This window comes from Olea europaea, chromosome 11 (genome assembly GCF_002742605.1).
Source record: "Olea europaea var. sylvestris chromosome 11, O_europaea_v1, whole genome shotgun sequence".
NCBI classification, from domain to species: Eukaryota; Viridiplantae; Streptophyta; class Magnoliopsida; order Lamiales; family Oleaceae; genus Olea; species Olea europaea.
This window is the reverse complement of record NC_036247.1, coordinates 27,856,048-27,868,031: the sequence shown is the minus strand read 5'-3', so window position 1 is coordinate 27,868,031 and position 11,984 is coordinate 27,856,048.

The following is an 11,984-nucleotide window of genomic DNA, read 5'->3' as shown; positions in this document are numbered from 1 at the left end:
CCTTTCTTTTTTCGTCTCTTTGGATGGGGTCGAAGTCTTTAGCCCATTAAGATCAGGAGGGTCGGCCTTCACCCTTTAAGCCAAAAATTTAGTGGATAATATAATTCTATGAGGCTTATGCCTGAGCTACTTTGGTTGGAAAAGACAGTAGATCGCAATTTTTTCATCCCTGGTCTGTTGAGAGGTCAGCTCTTATTTCCTGACATTATAGGGCCTGCTTCAGTAATTATATACCTTAGCGTATCTTTTCACAAGAGAAGTCAGCCTGAGATGGCTAAAATTGGAGCTCATCTTTTTAGGCTAGGCCTTTATCTTTCTCATGGCGGCAGTACTTAAGACTTTCGTCTCCTGACCACATCTTTTGGATGGGATGGGGAAGACAGTAGATCATTTTTCTGTGTGGCTTATGCCCTTGGTTCATTGATCTGCTATGAAGGTCAGCTCATGTTTGTCGAGGTTATGGAGTTCGAATCGACAATTATATGTCCTAGGGCCTCTTTTTACAAGAGGGCTTTGCTTGGAATGGTCTATTTTTGGAGGCACATCTCCTTGGGCTTATATTTTTTCTCCTCATGTGGTTAGTCTTGGTTGGCCCGCATTTGAGCTAGTGCAACTCATCTTTCATGCCTGTTCCTAGGCAGTAGATACATGTATCTATGGGTGAGCTCAGCTGCGACTTCTGGTTGAGGTTGTCCATGTTGACTTCCCAATAATGGAGGGTTGAATAGATGTGGTTGGTTTAAGGGGATAGGAGGGAGTCTAGCTTGAGCGAGCAAAAAGCGGGCTCAATCCCCTCTTTTTCTCGTAAGTCGAAGTCTATCAAAGACATTAGCCAACCTTCTCGGCATGATTGCCCTATCATATTCTGAAGGAATGGCAGTCTCCCCAGTCATTTGGTTGGTGGCATAATTAGCAACCATATCCACATCCACCTCTTTCTGGCGGAACAACCTCCTCATTGTTTTGTAAGGAGTTGGCCAATTGGCCTTGCATGTACCCTAGCAGTTCTTGCATTGCAGCATTTTGTCCGGAGATGGCCCTCGCGTTTATGGCAACGGTAGCCAACTCTTTAGTGAGCCTCGCTGCTAGCCTAGGCCTGCTCCTTAAGTCGTTTCTTTGGTAGCGAGCTACTAGAGCAGTGGGGAATGGTCCTTAGATTATTGGGACTCTTTGTGAGGACACTTTCTCGCCAAGGTGTTCTCTAGTCCGCCTAGGTGCAATTTCATCCTCTATCGAACTCATGGCTACACTTCCTCGACAGATAATCATTTTTTAGCTTTGTTCCTGGGATTGCTTTCCTTTACTCAAGGATTTAACAGAGTTCCTTTTGAGTTGCCTCTTTTTAGCACCTCGACCATGCCCCGTATCGCTCTTTTTCAATAGCATTACCTTTTTATTCAAAGGCTTTATCCTACAGGGTGCTCGTGGTTTAGTTATTCCAAGTATTCCCATAGATGGCGCCAATATGTTGATCTCAAAAAATGATGCCAAGAGATGCCGGGCCCACTCGAGTCCATACTGGCAAATTTCGATGTGTTTAGATCATTGATTTGATTGGACGGTGGAATGGATACAGGAGATACTCCTTCGATAGAGACTAAATAGTTCAGGCATCAGTAAAGTGACCGAAAAGCTTGTAAATGGGCAGTGATAATCTCGCCCAAACACAATCACAACTTTTGCAAGCAAATGATAGAAAGAGCAAAAAAGGAACACAATCAAATGGCAAGAAACGTATGAAGTTCTATTTATTTTTCTCTCCAAAATGAGGCAAAAATTAATATACCCGTTCCTTATTCTTTTTTTTGGGTTCTCTTCCCTTTTTTTCTATATGTGTTGTTTACACTGTTCCACACATCTTTCTCTTCTTTTTCTAAGAGGAGGTTATATAGAGTTTGGGAAAGACGTGGTAGTCGTTCGATCCGAACCACGTACCCCTACCTCCTTCTTCTATACATCACATCCTTCTTATATATGCATTTATTACATTGACAAAAAGTCAACTGCCCTATATTTCTAGATTGATATTCCTAACATAAAATAAAGTAGACATCTAATCAGTCTTTTAAAAAGATATTCATCAGGTCGACAGATGTGGCAACCTCTTCGTCTCTTAAGACTTCGGCCTCATCTTTCAGAACCTTGGCAGGTCGTGAATATGAGGACTTCGGCATAAAACTTTCGTCAGGGCTTCGGCATATATCTGGTTGAGAGGCAACTTAGCCAGAATAAGGACTTCGGCTTCTGTAGCCTTTGTAACCTTGTGCTTCATTTTTTCATATGATTCGAGCTGATTCTTTCGACGTTAATGGGGCTTTCACATGTTTGCTTTCTCATGGCTAACTTAATACGGGGAGTAACAAAGTCAACATTGGCGAAGTCTTTATGATGTTCTTGATTGACTGACTGACTCGCATGCATCTGCTTCTTAAACTATCCCATATTCTTATTCTTGTCCTGCCACTTCCTTTTCTCGAAGTCTTTACGATGTCCTTGATTTACCAACTTCACCCCCGAGTAGGTCACTAATTGAGCTTTCTTCACCACTACTTGAAAAGTGGTGAGATCATATGAACTCACAATCTGTCTGATCTCTGGGCGCAGGCCCCTCTCGTAACGTTTTGCCTTTATGAGCTCAGTACTTACAAGATGTGGGGCATATCAGGACAATTTCTCGAATTTTCTCTCATACTCAGAAAGTTCCATATCTCCCTGTACCAGTCTTAAGAATTCTGTCTCCTTGTGGTCTCGCATAGCTTGTGGGAAAAACTTTTCTACTACCTCCATCTTGAACTGATCCCACATTAAGTTACATTGCTCCTCCTCGATGCGAGTGCGTGATGCAAATTCCCACCAATGGCCTACTTTCCCGATTAGCATAAACTTTACACATAATACTTTTTGATTTTCTAGGCAAGAGATGTGCTAAAAAATCTTCTCCGTAGTACACAACCACTCATCAACTGTTAGAGGATCCTTTCCACCTTCAAAGGTAGGTGGTCGATATCTATGAAATTATTCTACCATCGGAACAAGCGCTATAGTCAGGTATGTTGGTGGCACCAGCGGAGCTTGTGGAACTAGTGAAGCTTGAGATGTAACCTAAGCAACCTGAGGTACTGGAGGTATAACCTGAGCAGCCAAGGCCTATCTCAACTCATCAATCTCCCGCCTTAACTCCCTAATTGTCCTCGCTTGTGCCATATTCCTATATGCCAGAATAATTGCAATCTCATTTAAAGGAACCAACGATATTTGTACAATATAGGAAAAAGATTCATAACTCAACATCCTTTATTATTGTCTCATACAAATCCTTCAGGAAACAAAAAAAAATTTGTGAAAGAGCATCTGGTGCTATTCCACAACATCATAAAAAAAATCCTACTAAACACCAACAAAAATTAAACCTGATAAAAACTACTAAAATTCACTTATTCATCATTGCTATCATAATCATTAATCCAGCCTCCATGAATCATAGGTTTCTTAGAAAACTAAACCTCATCATCCAAAATAGGTGGAGTTGCATCTTCATGAATGTGCATCTCGGTAGGTACATTATCGTCCTCGGGGATCCCAAGTCAGGCCAGCTCCCATCGCTCCATTAGCTCTACACAGAAGGCCTCATAATCAATCTCTCGATATAAGGTAGGCACAGCAACCTCCCATAAATGATTATAAATTGATTCGACCACCTCTAGCCACTCTTCTGGCAATGTCTCAATAAGGAGGCGAGTGGCTCGATGACCAGTGACCACATAGCCTAGTTGTCTCACTTCCCTTCATCTCACTAACATCTCCCAAATGTGTTGGCCCATGTTATGCATTGGATTACACCGATACTCTTCATATTGCCTCAAGATCTCATATCAATGAGGCATCGATGAACTCATCTTCCTACAAGTTTTCTTAATCCATACCATCTGAGTCATACCAATCATTCAAAATCCAATAAGTGGGTATCTAATAAGTTTTAGTTAATTCTCGAAGACTAAAACAAACATTTAATCTCGTCACACTCTGAAAAAATACTTGGTACATTACTAATTATCAACAAAAGGTATACAAACTATATGTTGAAATTCATACATTCATTTCAAATATTGCATCTCAAATAAACTTTTTCATAATCATCGCATAGATGCAATCATATTTGTGAAACTTTCTTTACCTCAAAATTTGCATGACGCAGCATGGCAGGCATAGTGCTCAGGATCCTCATTAGAAAAAAAAATCCTTCAACTTATATGTGACACAACACTCCTAAGATTTTCTTTCCAATGTGAGTCTATAGAAAATGAACCATTGCTCTGATACCAAGTTGTAATGCCCCGAATTCTCGGAACCCAAAGCGTTAAAAATAATCGATCTTTCTTTGATTCGACCCCTTTGATGTTAACCAAAGTAATTTGTAAATTAGAAAGTTTTTGGGTTTTGAAAATATATAAAAAATATAATGGGAAGTATTTATCCATATAAACTTATAAAATTATGGTGAAATTTGGTTTTGGAAAACATTTTGAGGCAATTCAGCTATTTCGGATTGAACAACAGCAGAAGAAAAATATATTTGGCCTAGCAAATGTTTGTTAAAATTTATGAAATTTTTACAAGGACTAAAGTATTCATATATGTACAGCATATAAAATTTGGGGGCTTGATGATAACGATTGCATGAAAATATTGCTCAAACATGCTGGACAGAAAACCCGGATTTGAAACAACGCAGTTTACCAAAAATGGACATAACTTTTTCTCTAGTTAATGTTTTAAGGAAATTCCAAAGGCTACTATTAGAAGACTCATAGACCTTTCAAACACTACTGATTTCACTCTAAAATATGCAATGTAGCCCAAATTATACCATTTTTAAATGGAAGACAGAATCTGGAATTATAATCAGCAGTGAATAAACTTCGGTCATAGACATACCAACATTTCCAAATTATGGTTGACATGAATAGCATATAAAACTGAACGAAACAGATGTTTAAATGTCTTTAAAAGCACCATCTAATTATTCATAATACGTTGACATAAATTGGAAATTTCACTAGAAAGTTGAAAGCCTTTTAGATTACCGAGCACTTGCCACTATGCCAAACCACCGCCATGCCTCAAATCAACCTGTGAGATTTTAGTGGGTGTGAGTACTACGAATAATACTCGGTAGGAAGACACTAGAGTAAATGATAAAATACATATATATTTTCAGAAATGCAAACTTTGATTATTCGTGTCACCATCAATTTCTTTCTCTTATTTGAACCACCAAATGGTGTTTCCTTCATGAGTAACACAATAATAGTGTCATCTTCAATCTCTTTCTCTTATTTGAGCCACCAAAAGATGCCTCCTTCATGAGTGACACAACAATACGTTTGATCAAAGTGAAAACAAATAATTCTTAAACCACTTACACAAGTGTTGTGAACACCCCTACCTTAATGTTTGAAATTTGAATACCCTTTTATGTTCAATATGTAAAAAAACTCAGCATACTCTTTGCCTTCTCTTTATAAAAAATTCAGATTCAGAGTGCTTTAAGCTATGGAAAAGGGGGCAAAACAATTTTATGTATATGTATACATGGAGGGTATAAATGGCTTGGAAGAAATTAAATGTAAAATCCAATTGGCCTTTAAAAAAATGTTGGCAGCCCTTCATTGAACATTTAAGAGAATATTTGTTTATGTTTCATTTCAATGTATTTTATGTGAGAAATAAATGCAAAGTCTTTTGGCATTTCATAACCTTTGGCATTTTAAAAGTTTTTTTTTTTTTTTGTATAAATATATCTCACACATGTTAGAAATTTGAATAAATTGAAATGAAAAGTAAACAAAAAAAAATCATATCATTAAATAATTAAAAGAATAATTTGATTTTTCATTTCATGCATTTATATTTGTTGTTAAATGTCTTGACTGTTCCACCAAGTTTTCAAACGTGATTGATTAATGCTTTGAATATTCAATCAATTATGAATGTTTTTTTTTTTTGGGTCGCTACAGAAAGAGTGTTTGGTCTCATCAACTTTGAGAGAGTGTTTTTTTTATTTTAGAGAGATCCTGATCAGTTTTAGGTATAATGTTCTGATAAATTTTGATTGTGTAAGAGCTTCAGCTCCATGGTAAGTGAGTGCAAAAGAATAATAGTTGTCTTGTGTGTGATTGTTACTTTCCTGTACTCATTGTAATTTAATATAAAGAAGTGCGCCTTCATCACATTTTAAGAGCCTAACATGTTCTACTCTTGAAAATGGGGGTTTTAGACAAGTAACACTACACATTCACATCATTTCTTTATATGCAGTTCCACAACTATATTTATGTTGGAAAATATGGGTCGCGGGTCGTGCATGTGAGGTAACTCGACTCAAAGACATTAAAAGGGCTGGAGTGAGTGGTTTGAACTTGAAATTCAAACCTACAACTTCTGTGACCACCGTTAACTCCCATACAACCTCCAATTTTTGTCTAGCATTTTTGAGAAGGGGAATGATAGAAAAAAAATAGTGAAAATTTGTATGAAAAATATCACAAAAATTGGAAAGGCCCTAAAATCACTATTTTGACATGAAAACTCACAAAACAAGATACTTAGATTGTGGATAATAATCTCCTTCTGTTGTGATTGAGATTGGGAGCATAGGAATGCAAGAAAATTACATATTTGGAGATTTGGAAAGCAAGGTGATTCAACCATTCAAAAGATCTTGGAACTCATCTTTTCAAATAAGAATTCTTGACCCAAAATTTATGTTAAAGAATGCTATGAATTATTACATTAGTATCAAAGCTATAAAAGTTGTTTCCTTGCATACTAACTTGCTGTAAATAGAATTGTTATGTTGAAAAATGCATGTATGCCATTTTTGTTGAAACTTGAAGCATTGTTAATGGCATGTCATGAAATATGCAACATAAATTCATGAAATTTTTTACAGCATATTCCTTATATGATGTAGATCATATAAGCAAATTTTTAAATTTTTTGATTTTATAATTTTGGAGAAAAATGAAACCTAGATAAAATAACAAATAATATATATATATTTACTGCTATTCATTCGTTCATGTTCATGTAACAAGATTAGTATGTTTAAAAATATCTTCTTCTAAGCTTTTCAATTATATAAAGAACTCAAATTTTGAACTTAAAATGAAGGAGTTATGAGTCTTCGAAGTTTTAGATGAAAATTTGATTTTTTGTATTAAAATGGGTAAAACAAGACCTTTCCAACGGTATAAAAAAAACATAAATTTTGGCCTTAAAATTAAAAAGTTATGCCCCCGAAGTTTGATGAAAATCTGATTTTTTTATATGAAAATTAATAACACCCGAAACTTATCACATGATAAACTTCTTCTACACAATGTCTTGTGTTTCCCATTGATATGGTTGGATAGATCTTCTCAAGACATTTCCAACAATATAAAGATTATTAATTTTCACCGTAAAATGAAGAAGTTATACCCTCCGAAATTTCGGTTGAAAATCTGAAAATTTTGCATGAAATTAAAGACTATGAACAATAACTTTTTGCCATTTTCAATCTTATTTGTTGATGTCCCAAATGTAGCCTTAAAAATTTGTTTTTTTTTTTTTAAATCTAACCATACAAATGAATTCAAAATGCCGAAATTAGTCAAAATAATCAATCGATAAAAAATTTCTGAGGACGAAGTGGCGGCACTAACGCAGACCCATTTTTCTTGTTACTCTAAAAAAATCCAGATTGATCCCATATGTGATGAAGCATGCGAGACCTGATTTCAAATCTGAAAATTGTAGATTGGTCCCTGAATAATTCTTGATTTTTAGTATAATTAAATTAGTTTTTAGGTAGTTAAAAATATATAATTTTTTTTTGTATTTAATGCTTAAAATAAATTTGTGAAAAACATTAAAAATATTTTTTAACTTGGTTAAATTCTAATTTTTTATAAAATTAAGAATATTTATTAAGTGGTATTTAGCTAGTGGGAGTTTTTATTTTTATTTTTTTTTTTGAAGTGCTCTCATTTTTTTGAAAAAAAAAATATTTCGAAAGTATTTAAAATACCACGTTTATATATGTTCATGAGTTGTATGGGTCTTTGATTAGGTAATGTGATTCATTATAACTTGTTTCCAATTTTTGTGCTTGATAAGGTATTATTGAATTTATGCACACATATAGCATCCTTAGAGGGAATGCTAGAAAAATGAAAGTTATGGAACTAAGTGAAGAGCTACGTGCTTATGGAAACTAATAAACGAATCTGGAACATGAACTAATGGAACATGCAAATATTTTTGGGAATTTTTTTGGTAATAAGCAGAATATGAGAATTCTGATGTCACTTTCCATTTTTTTTTTTTTGGATTGTTTGCAGTAGATATTAAAGTGAGGTTGAGAATTTGTATAATAAAACTTAAATGATGTAAGTTTTATTCTTTGATTATAATTGGAATTACTGGAAGAATGAATTTGTGATATCATGATATATATCATAATTGGATAACATGCATGTTTATACTTTTATTGCACATCATTAAATTAAATTATTGAATTACACGATATATATTAATTCGTAAATTGTTATGAATGCTAAGGTCAGTAGAATTAATGAGATTCTTACTTAGACCCATTGATTGTCAATTGAATGATAATTCGATAATTGGAAGATTTAGAGAAAGTTTCACCTAGAACTATTTGATTCGGCAACTGAGTGGGAGTTCTCAAGTTGGAAGAATTAAGTCTATGATGGTGAAATAATAGGATTGCGGACGATCATTGGAAACATAGTAAACTTTTGACTCTATGGCTAATGTTGAACTATCGTATACGTTAATTTGCGTTAATGCAAAATTTTATATTTGCATAAATGGACATTGATCGCGAATAAAAATGTCTCTAAATTCTGATAGATCATGGCTTCAAAATCCATAATTGTTGGCCTTAATAAAGGTGATATGCTAAATGCGATAACATTTGATATGATAAAATTTTAAGTGTACTTGAAGAACTTAATACTTTAGAGAGCATCAAACACGTAATAGTACTTGATGTGGGCATACTACTCTAGGGAATAAAGATTAGAACTTTGTCAACTACGGGAAAAGATAGATTTTAGTGCTTGAACATTTGAATTCTTAAGTTCTGTTATAGATAATCTTTTTCTCAAATGTTACTTAGTTGAGATGGTTAACATAGTGTTGACATTATATTGGTCACATTTTTTATGAGTAGTAAGTTCAAACTACTCTCATTTCAATGGATGAAAACTTTGAATTGAAACATCAATTTTCTGTATTGAAACTACTCGCTATATGAATTGAAAGACGTGTGACTTAATATTGCTAATTCTCTAGGACATGCTTGTGTAGTAATGTTCTAATTTGCATAAAATTTTGGCTCATAAGTATTAAATGAGTTAGAACAATGTGGCATAGATAAAGAGAGTGAAAAATTGACCTAGTAAGTGCATGAAAGTGGTTTTGGTAGATGATCAATATTATAAAGGTTCAAGTGTTTCAATCAAATGGTTTAAATCTCTTAACTCTAAATGAGTTGATATAAATAACAATGCATTTGAATATATATATATATATTAGATCTTATCTTATGTAGATAGTGGATTCAAGAGTTAGAAACCCACTTTATATGAAATCAAGAAGTGCCTTTAGTCTATGGTCTTTGACTTAATACAAAATAGATATATGCAAATTATGAAGTGGAGGTTTATATGATTGGTATATGCAACTTAATGTTGCATAGTAGGAAACTGACCTCCTATTTGATATAGACTTCACTAAATTTGATCTCAGTTATTGTTCTTCTAAAACTGGCTTCTTACTTGATCTTATATGTGGTAGTCCTTTTTGTACTCATAGTGATGGTGTTTATTATGATTCTTGATATTTGTGCAACGGTTTGAAGTTTTGAGTTGAAAAAACCATTCAAAACTTTAATAGTTAAACTTCCATAGAGTAAATCCATCTGAATTTCTTTGCTGGCTATGATTAAGAGAGATTGAGATGGAACTTCATTTTTCGTTACACATATTGATGAATTTATGCATTTCAGTTGTTCTCCTAATTTTTTTAAGTTAAGAATATTGTATTTTTTAAGATTTTTCTGAAGTGGAGTAGAAAATCGGAAAATGAAATTGAAGACTTTGAAAATTGTTTGAGAGCGTGAATCTTTATCACGAGAGTTCGATGATCTAGGTAATGAAAGAGAAATTCTTATTGAAATAACTATTCCATAATCAACAGTAATTATATGGTCTATTGAGTAGAGTGAATGGAATATTATCGAGTGTAATGAGGCTTGAGATAATACAGTCCAATTTATGCATTTGGTTACCAACAACCTGTTACTTAATTGAGTTCTTTCAATGTTGTTACCTTTAATATATATAAACATTGGACAAGAAGATAATCAACTATGGGTTATCCCAAACTCAAAATTCGACTAAATAAGTTCTTAATAATAAATTTAAGAACATAAGTCTCTTAAGAACGAGATGTATCTGTGAAATACACATGACAGTTCCAAAAAAGTACTTAAGTGAAATTTTGGATGGATTTTTGGGTTACAAGATATGACATTTGACATTTTTTCACAATGAGGGAAAGTTTTTTGGAGAATATTATTGAATTTGATATTATGTGTATTGATGAATCAGTTTTTGAATACAAAAGAGTTGGTTTAAACTTCTTATTCAAGTGTGAGTAATCTATATCCGAGTGAGAGCTATCAAAGAACTATCTAATTTCAATGGTTCTTGGCTTCGGGTGGATATTAAGAGCTATTTAATTTCAATGATTCTTCGTTCTAGAAAATCAGTGGAGAAATTTAAGGAAAGTGATGAAAGTATATATGGAATACGAAATTCCAATCTAATTTGAGATGTGGTGGAAGTTCTAATTGGACGTTATGTTTATTGAGAACATTCGGGTTCTTAAAAATTAAGTGGTAGATTAATGAATTTATGATAGATAAAGCTCATTTTTTAAAAAGATGTTATACTAAATATGAGTATATTGACTTAGATAAACCTTTTTTCTTAGCAGTGAGATACAATTTTATATGTCGATACTAATCACAATAATGTGTTTAAGTTTAGATTATACGAAATAGATTTGGAGACTGTATTTTCATTCTTGATTGGAAATTGATTGAAGGGATCTAAATGAATCGATTTGTAGGTTTCATGTTGAAGGCTTATATAGTATTAGGGTAACTTTACAGTTACACTTGTAGTCTAATGCAGACATCTTGACACTGGTACTTGAGTTTTAACATGGTTTAAATCTCGTATAAAATTTCATCATGTGGATGAAAATCACTGTGTTTACGTAAAGGTATGATGATAAGTTGTAATTCTAGAATTGCATAGAATACAATAATTAGTGTATCGGAAAACTCTTGATTGAGTTTTTAATGCCCATATATGAACAAGTTTGAGTTCATGTGTAATCTAATGTTGGGGTTACGAGATAATAATTCGCATGCACGTATAAAGTATGTCGAACAAGTTGAGATTGGTTCACTCACACGAACAATCGCCTTAGACACTTTGGGGTGTGCTGAGATGAGACAAAATGATCAAGTTGTGTACATAATCCAGTCACCTTGATGAGATATCGAGATAAGATTACAATAAGTAATTGAAATAAATTTTGCTATCCATTGAACCTGTTTAGTCAAGTCGAGTTCTCAATTTGAGATTGCCTAGAAAAATGAACAAAAGGAGAATTCAAGTTAGGTATCGAGGAATACCTTAACTAGGATCTGTACAATGTTATTTGTTTATAAGAATCTAACATGCGCCCTAAGAAATGGAGAAAATATCGTAGCATGTGTTTTATACCACGTGTGCTTTTACGACCAATATTGAGTAAATGAGCGAATGGATCCATGCTTCCTCATTATGCGAGACCTTGAGGTTTATATAACCTCATATATACTCTTATGACTTTTGACT